General features: G+C 52.6%; 1 long non-coding RNA gene across 1 annotated transcript; it reads left to right on the top strand.

Annotated features, from left to right (window-relative positions):
• The first annotated feature begins 6,590 nt into the window (after window positions 1–6,590).
• Window positions 6,591–7,913, top strand: LOC144124009 (uncharacterized). Its single transcript, XR_013313143.1, has 2 exons — window positions 6,591–6,831; window positions 7,528–7,913. It is a non-coding gene; the product is annotated as an uncharacterized LOC144124009 (long non-coding RNA).
• The last annotated feature ends 359 nt before the right edge of the window (window positions 7,914–8,272 follow it).

Genomic DNA, 8,272 nt, shown 5'->3' with positions numbered 1-8,272 from the left:
CCACTGAACAGTATCACCGCCGAGTTGGATCTGCCGAGCCTTCGGACGCCTAATATTTCGTGGGTTTCTGAGGAAAAGTCTTTCTCTAGGTCTCTGTCTGATGCGTTGGGGTCAATCCCGTGCACCACCCCTTTGCATGAGTCTTGTGGTGTTTTCACGTAGGCACTGAGGTGGTACTTTTTCCCGTCTAGGTTGATGTGATCGATCTTCGCAAGTACTGTCGCGTCTTCGACATGGGAAGTTGCCGCGATGATGATGTTTTGCTCTTCAATAACTCTGATGTAAGGTTTGGCGCGTAGCGTCTTGCCACGTAACGCGTTTTCGAACGCGACGTTAAGTGGGTGTACACTCCCACCCCACATTTTTAGGTCCAAACGGTCTTTCGGCTTGATAATCACTTTAATTTCATACTTGTCGAGGTCAGGCAGTCTCGGTGGCCTTTTGCTGCTCGTGGGATCTGCTGCTGGTGACTTCTGGTCGTCATCGTGCCCTTGTGCACGCTGTCCTGCCCTGAGGTATATCGTCTTCCATCCAGGTTCTGGCTGTGAATTATCAAAGGTCCCCTCGTCTTGTTTCCTGCTGCTCGGAACACTTCCGAATCCTCCAGACTCGGGGTCGTAGCCATGGGTGTGGTCCACATCCAGCGTCGAAGCCGTAGCGCAGTAGCTGCTCGCTGGTCAGGCCGAACGCAGCAACGGACGCCGGGCCCGGTGCCGAAGTGCTTGCGAGGCTCAGCGATCCCACGTTTTGGCTTGGGCTTTAAAGTCCCGCATAATGCCAAGAAAGTCACTTCTTGGGATCAAAGCGTATCCACGAGTAATCCTCGACGTTATACGTCTGATCCGGACAAAAATGTGGAACTGCGAATGGATCTTGCGCGCACAGGACGAGAAATCCACGGAGCGCAGGCAAGCTGCGTCCGCTCAATCCTATCACCAGCGTTCCCGGTAGGGTTGAGACTTGTAGACGAATCGGTAGATTCGAAAAATTCAGCAGGAAGACGGAGGAGTGAGCCTAAGACAAGTTCTGCCGGAGTGCAACGAAGATCTTGTTTCAGTGTAGCACGGAGACTGACCAGAACTAGTGGTAGGGAGGCAGTCCAGTGCGTGGTGTCGAGTTGGCCTTCCAGGGATGTTTTTAGCGAACGATGGAAACGTTCGATCATACCGTTGGCGATGTGATGGTAAGCAGTAGTTCTAATTGGGAAAGTTCCAAGTAAAGTCATAAGCTTATGAAAAAGTGAAGATTCAAACTGGGCACCACGGTCAGTGGTGATAGTCGAGGAAACTCCGTACCGGGAGACCCAGCCGGGGGAAGGTTCTGGCGATGGTGGCACTGGTGGCGTCAGGCCGAGGAACGCTTCGGGCCAGCGAATGAACCGATCGATGCAAGTAAGAATATATGATTGTCCAGCGGAAGGTGGCCAGGGACCCAGGATATCGATGTGGACGTTGTCAAAACGGGCTGACGGCAGAGGGAACGAGCCGAAGGGATAGGTAGTGTGTCGCTGAGTTTATACTGCTGGCAAGCCAGGCAGGCACAGCCCCAGCCGCGCACGTCCTCGTTGACGGCGGGCCAGGCGTAGCGTTTTGTGAGAAGGTGCTGCGTAGCGCGAATTCCGGGATGAGACAAGCTGTGGAGGGCGTCGAAGACAAGACGACGAAAGGCAGAGGGCACCAAAGGACGCGGAGTGCCGGCCGAAGTGTCGCAGATGATGGGGACGGGGCACGAAGGGAGGAGAGTTTCACGCAGAACCAGAGAACGATGGTTCTTGCAAAGGTCCATAACTTCCAAGTCATGTTGCTGCGCTTTTGCGAGCGCGGCAATGTCGAGGTTGAGTGGTGGAGCAGCAGAGGCGAGGGAAGCAGTAACACGTGACAAAGCATCCGCCGGGGCATTGTCAACACCTTGCACATGTCTGTCGCCGGTCGTGAATTCTGCCACGTACGAAAGGTGACGAACTTCACGAGGCGAGAATTTACCGCTCCCCGATTGGATGGCAAGAATAAGTGGTTTGTGGTCGGTGACGATGCGGAATTTCCGAACTTCAAGGAGGTGCCGGAGTCGGAGGCGTTGGTCATGAGGCGTAGGGGTGCATCAGGGCGCGGATGTGCAAGGAAAGCGAGGCCGGATAGATTCGATTTGGCGGCCTGGAAAGAATCCAGAGGAGCTGAAGACCATGTCAGTTGTGCAAAATTTGTTTTCTTGCCTTGAAGCATGTCCGTCAGTGATTTGAGGAGTGCAGCACAGTGAGGGATGAAAAGGCGATAAAACTTGATAAGGCCGAAACATTCACTCACCTTGAGGATTGAGGCAGGCTGAGGAACGTCTTGAATGACCTGGACTTTTGATGGGAGAGGCCGGATGCCGGAGCTGTTGACACGGTGGTCAAGGAAGTCGAGCTCCGACTTGCCGATTTCACATTTTGCTCTGTTGATGATCAGGCCATAAGAAGAGAGACGTTGAAATGCTGCCGGAGGTGTTGCAAGTGCAGCTCCATTTCGCGGCTGAATACGAGGAGGTCATCGATGTAGGCCATGCAGAAGGGTAGACCCCTTGTAACTGTGTCCACGAACCGTTGAAATGTCTGGCAAGAGTTACAGAGCATGCGGAGGTATTCGAAGATGCCGAATGGTGTGATGATTGCAGTTTTAGGTACATCGGATGGTTCTACAGTGATTTGGTGGTAGGCCTTGACGAGATCGGTTTTAAAGAAAATTGTAGCGCCACGCACACCGGCGGCAAAATCCGCGATGTGAGGTAGGGGATAACGGTCCGGAACGGTAGCGTTGTTAGGGCGCGGTAATCACCACAGGGACGCCAGTCCCCTGGGGATTTTTTCGCTACCATGTGTAGAGGGGGCGCCCATGGGCTAGATGAAGGTCGAATAATGCCGAGCACCAGCATTTGTTCGAAATCGTTGCGGGTGATCTGTAAACGGCCTGGAGCAAGGCGACGGGCTCGAGTGTGCGTGGGCAGGCCAGTGGTCACTATGTGATGCGTGACCTGGCGTTTGAAGGGCAGTAAGAAGTTGGAAGGACGAAGCAGAGAAGGGCATTCATCCAGGAGGATCTCGCAGGCCGACTGGTGTGGGCTGGGTATACTGGCAAGCGGTTCTCGAAGACGGAGGCCCAGAACAGAGAGGTTCGTCGTGCCGTCTGCGAGACACTTGCTGTGCATGTTGACCAGCAGGTTGTAGTGGCGCAGGAAATCAGCTTCGAGGATTGGGTAACGTACGTCCGCGACGAGGAAAACCCATCGGAATACACGCCGGAGGTCCAAATTGAGTGTGAGAGCATGTTCGCCGTACATAGCGATGAGGTTGAGGTTTGCGGCTTGTAGCGATGGGCCAGTGCGGCGAGAAAGTGAGGATGTAATGCTGCAGGGCAGGACGCTCACCTCTGCTCCGGTGTCGACGAGTAAACGGAGGCCCGAGATGTGGTCGCGTATGAAGAATAAGTGGCTGCTCTCTGAGGTGACACCACTTACCGCTTCTAGTGGTGTCGTGGGAAGTTTCCCTGAATGCGACAGGAAGGGGTACACCGACGTGCAGCTTCACCAAAGGTGCGTTGATACCAGCACTCGCTGGTTTGAAGAGGTGGGGTAGCACTACGTCGGCAAGGTGAGGCCTGGCGACGGGAAGGCAATTTGGTCGGAGATACCTGTGATCTGGGCGTGGAAGTCGTCACGTATGAAGGCTCTGAAGGTCCACGCGGGAGATAAGAGATTTAAGAGATGATGTTGGGGTGGGAGGCTGGGATACTGCTGGCGTAGGAAACGTCCATAACGGAATCCGCCAGCTGAGCAAACTCCTCCAAAGAAACCCCTGGGCGGGCACAAGCACCAGGCAGACCGACGACGGCGAGCACTGAACTAAAACGTCACGCAGGAAGGCTTGGTCGTAAATGGCAGCCTTGTCACCTAGAAGCAGCTGGAGCCACCGCAGACACTGTGTTAGTTTGCGGTCCCCCAGTTCTTTGGAGCAGATGAGCTCTTTCGAGACGGCTGTTCGCTTGATAAGCTCAGCAGCCAACGTGTCAAACGGGGCCGAGGCGGGCGGAGTTATGAGGAGGTCGCGGACTTCGGCGGCAATCTCCTGTGGTAGCGACGCAGCGACGTGATGAAACTGCTGCGCCTGGGTGATGATGCGGTCAATAGTGAACTGGCTGTTGACTTGAGCGATCCAGAGTTGAGGATCGGCCGGTGAGGACTGGGTAAGGCGAAGGGACCGCGCAGAGACTGCATTGGAGGGTCCGTCACCGAGCATGGCGGAGGCGTTGTCGTCGGCGTTGGCTATGGTGGGGGAGGGTGTTCGTGCGGACGTCCGGGTCACCAATTTGTCGCGCCAATCAGTATGATGCCGGCACGATGAAGGAAATGATTAACTGGCTGAAGTGCTGCAGCGTCTAATGCCGGGGAGCCGAACGGCGCATGACGCCGGCATGAGGAGCGAGCTCAATTCCACCGTACTACGGCGTCATCATCTTCGACGGCTGGTGCTGCTCCTGCTCCGTTAAGCCACTTCTGCTGCTACAAGCCAACGCCTCAGAAAAAGTGTTTAACTTTCTCTCAACCACATTATTAAGGGTTTTTTCTACTGAAGTCACAATTGAGGCAGTCAAGTTGGACTCAAACTCCCCAACACAAGCGCGCACACGGCTAGCGTATGAGTCCTATTTTCTGTTCTGAACAGCGTAAGCATCGGCTCCTGAGCATCGCTTCTCTCTGATGACATCCAACAAACTGCGCTCTTCACTGCGTTTTGCGAAATCGTAATCATCAGCTGAGTGGTTGTTGCTCCAGAGGCAACAATGAGGCTGCTCTGAGATGCAGTTATCAGCAGAATGACCTCCACATAAACGGCAGCGGGTGTCCGACTTGCATGCTTTGCCGCTATGCCCATACCCCCAGCAGCTGGTGGATTGAAGAGGGCGGGGTTGCAGAGTGTCCACGCGGTATACAATCGGCCAAAGATTTAGTTCACCAGGCCAGGAAGAGCAAGCAAAAGTTTTTATTACAGACTCATTAGCAACACGCGAGCCGTTTACCTCTCTACTGCAGCGATAGACTGGAAGCAGCCCGACTCCTACATCCTGAAATTCTTCTAAAATTTCTGGCGGGGAAGATGCTGGGTCGACATCACGTACAATAAATACCCTTGACATACGCAAGCTGTTCGGGAATGATTGCTTTCACCGGCAGTGTGCTGAAATTTTTTTACTGAAGAAAGTCTGCTACCCAAGCGATATCTGAGGACATGCATAGAAAGCCTCTACGGCCAAATGAACGCACATCAGAGATCTGCAGATAGTGGGCTGTCAATGATTTTAGCTCCTGTTTAATTAGTTTGGGGTTTTCATTTTGATCGCACCCTCACTGATTCGAACGAGAGCCACCAGAGTTCTATCAATACCATTTTTTGGAAGTGCTCAAAAGGCGGGCTTTGGGCTGGCAAGCCGGCAGCCCAAACTACCAACCCTCTACCTGGGGTGGTCAACATCTCTCAGCAGAAAGCACCCTCAGGTTCACATGAACTGCGTCTTAACCTAATCCTTGGACAACCCCCCCCCTACTTCAAGTAGAAAAGCCTCACTAATGAAGAAGCAACGAATAGCAGCAGTTAGCAAGGACACGTCAGCCTTCCGTTCAATACGGCGTCTTCGTCTTCACTACGAAGACAGGCATGTAATCACGCTCCAGATAGGCCGCGTTTAGCATCATTTAGCCTGGGTTTAGCGTCGCGGTGGCAATAGTGGCGCCGGAATAGTTGTAATAACGGTCGCCGTAACCGGAGGCAGGTAACCACGAGAAAGGAGGAGGAAGAGGAGGCGAGTTACACTGACCTAACGGTTGACGTCACTGGAAAGCGCCGTGGCAATGCACCCTGCTCAGTCGTCCCAACCGAGTGATGTCACATGTGACAGTCTAGTTTTTTTCCCTCATAACTCCTCCCACCGCTGTGCCGACCTCCCAAAGCGCAAAGAACGATCTTTTCTTTCAGAATTGGCTACTGGTCCAACATCGCGAGCACCATCACTTGCCAATTCCCAGACCACAAGACTTGCTTCATGGCTATCAAAGACTGGGAGAGCAGCGCTATCTAGAAGAACTAGTATGTGCCCGAAAAAATAAAACTTGCCTTAAAACCACACGTAAGCATCTCGTCCTCAAATTCTTTGCCGCAATAAATCGCTAAATGAAACTACCTCCACAGATGTCGCTGACTCAAGCCTTTGACATTGAATAACCGCCCCTATCCTTATTTCCCTCCCTTAAAATACTTAAGATGTATTATTTGACATGAATTGATAAGAATATTATCAGGACAATGAATTCGTCAAGAGCAACGCGGCTCTTCGGAACCTTGCACCGTCCACTTCGCAGCCAGTACGTTCACAGTGCTGGTACTACGCTCTGCTGACTCATTGAAAAGTCTGGGCAATGCGTAGCTACGTGCCATTGCCTTCGACTGGAGAAGAAGAATAAAACGCACGGGACACGCGCCACGCATCTGGAACGCTCTCCACGAGACCGGGCAGAAGAAGAAGAAGGCTCTTTTCGAATCGCAGGTCGGCGACGCGACTTCCTGCATGGAAGACATTTTCAAATTTCGTCCGCACGTCGCTGGCCCGAAGGACCAGGAGACTGTCCAGCAGGGTTCTCAGCTGGCTCTAGACGGAAGAGGTCCTGCGGTGGCCAAAGCAAACCTGAAGAAGAAGGCCGCTCCCCGAAAGAGGCGCCACTCCATGGACAAACGCCGCAGGCGGACGTCAAGCGTCTGCACTGCGGCCACCGCCGACAGTTCATGCTTCCTGAAACCAGTTGAACAGGGTGAGCGGCACGGTGTCTTCCGAGTGCTCGGCAGGCTTCCCATTTTTAGATGTGTCTAAAAGGAACGTAGTTCGAGTTACCCTCAAGATGTGTCGCATTTTTATTCATTGCCGTTAATAGGGAATTATGCACATGCTGGCCATCTTGCGTGTGAGTGCTTGAAGAAGCTGTCTTAGACTTCCCTCCTTCTCCCTCTGCTGAGAAACCGCGTCGGCAGCTTTATTCGACAGATAGAACGTCATGCTTTGAGGCTTCTAGGTCTGTTTTGAAAAGAGATCAGTTTAGCTTCGTGACATATTTTCGGCCTTTCAAGCTGTAGTGTAACTTGTCTTGACAAAGAATCTAGCAGTTTGGTATATCTATAGCGCACTGAGATCGAGATAGTATATTTCTTCACGCTTATGTCCACTAGAAAACGAAGCACTCGTTTCAATGGCTCCCGGAACGCATAGGCGAGGAAGATTTTGTGCCACAGCGTGTTGCATGCTCCAGGCAAACCGATAGTAAAGAGCAGCTCAGTGACACCGCGTCATAGCTGCTAGTAACTATACGTGCACTACTTTACCGTAATCAAAATAGTTCGCCGCAGAACTTTTTACCATAATCGTAATAGTTGGCCGCAGAGCTCAAATACGCGCCAAGAAAAAGGTCGTCGCAATAACTCCAACGAGGCATCTGCATTTCATGATTTCGCAGTGGACAGCCTATCGTGCACAGGAGGAAAGTAGGACCGCAGCGTCACGGATGCAATCAGTCAACCGAAGCACACGGACCCTAGTTCCAGCATCAGTCAGGCCAAGATGACCTTAGAGGCTTCGCAGGTGGAACTCGACGAATCAATGTGCCCGCTCTCCTTGCCAATGCCGCTGTCACCAGTCACCCCTGTCTTGTCACCACAGTCTCATTCGTTCCATGTGGCTGGCGGCGCTCTGGAAGAACACAAAGCGGAGCCCGGAGACGACGTCCCGACTTTCGGGACATAGGAAATTCCTTGGTCCTCTGTGAGTGCTGCCATCTTTTGGGCACTGACGATGAGCAAGACAGAGAAAAGCGCAGTTGGAGTGAAACCACGCGAATGGAGACGCAGGCTATGGAAGGACAGTACAAGCGCTCAGTAGAAAACAAATATTTTAGTGTAATAACAATAAGTTGTTTATGGGGAAAGGAAATAGCGCAGTATTTGTCTCATATATCGTTGGACACCTGAACCGCGCCGTAAGGGAAGGGATAAAGGAGGGTACGAAAGAAGAAAGGAAAGAAGAGGTGCCGCAGTGGAGGACTCTGGAATAATTTCTACCACCTGGGGATCTTGAACGTGCACTGACATCGCGCAGCACACGGGCGCCTTAGCGTTTTTCCTCCATAAAAACGCAGCCGGCGTGACCCGGTTCAAACCCGGGAACTCTAGATCAGTAGTCGAGCACCTTAACCACAGAGCCAC

The sequence above is a fragment of the Amblyomma americanum genome, chromosome 3 (assembly GCF_052857255.1).
Source record: "Amblyomma americanum isolate KBUSLIRL-KWMA chromosome 3, ASM5285725v1, whole genome shotgun sequence".
Taxonomy (NCBI): Eukaryota; Metazoa; Arthropoda; class Arachnida; order Ixodida; family Ixodidae; genus Amblyomma; species Amblyomma americanum.
The sequence above is the reverse complement of the archived record's forward strand: the minus strand, read 5'-3'. Positions and strand labels throughout refer to the sequence as shown.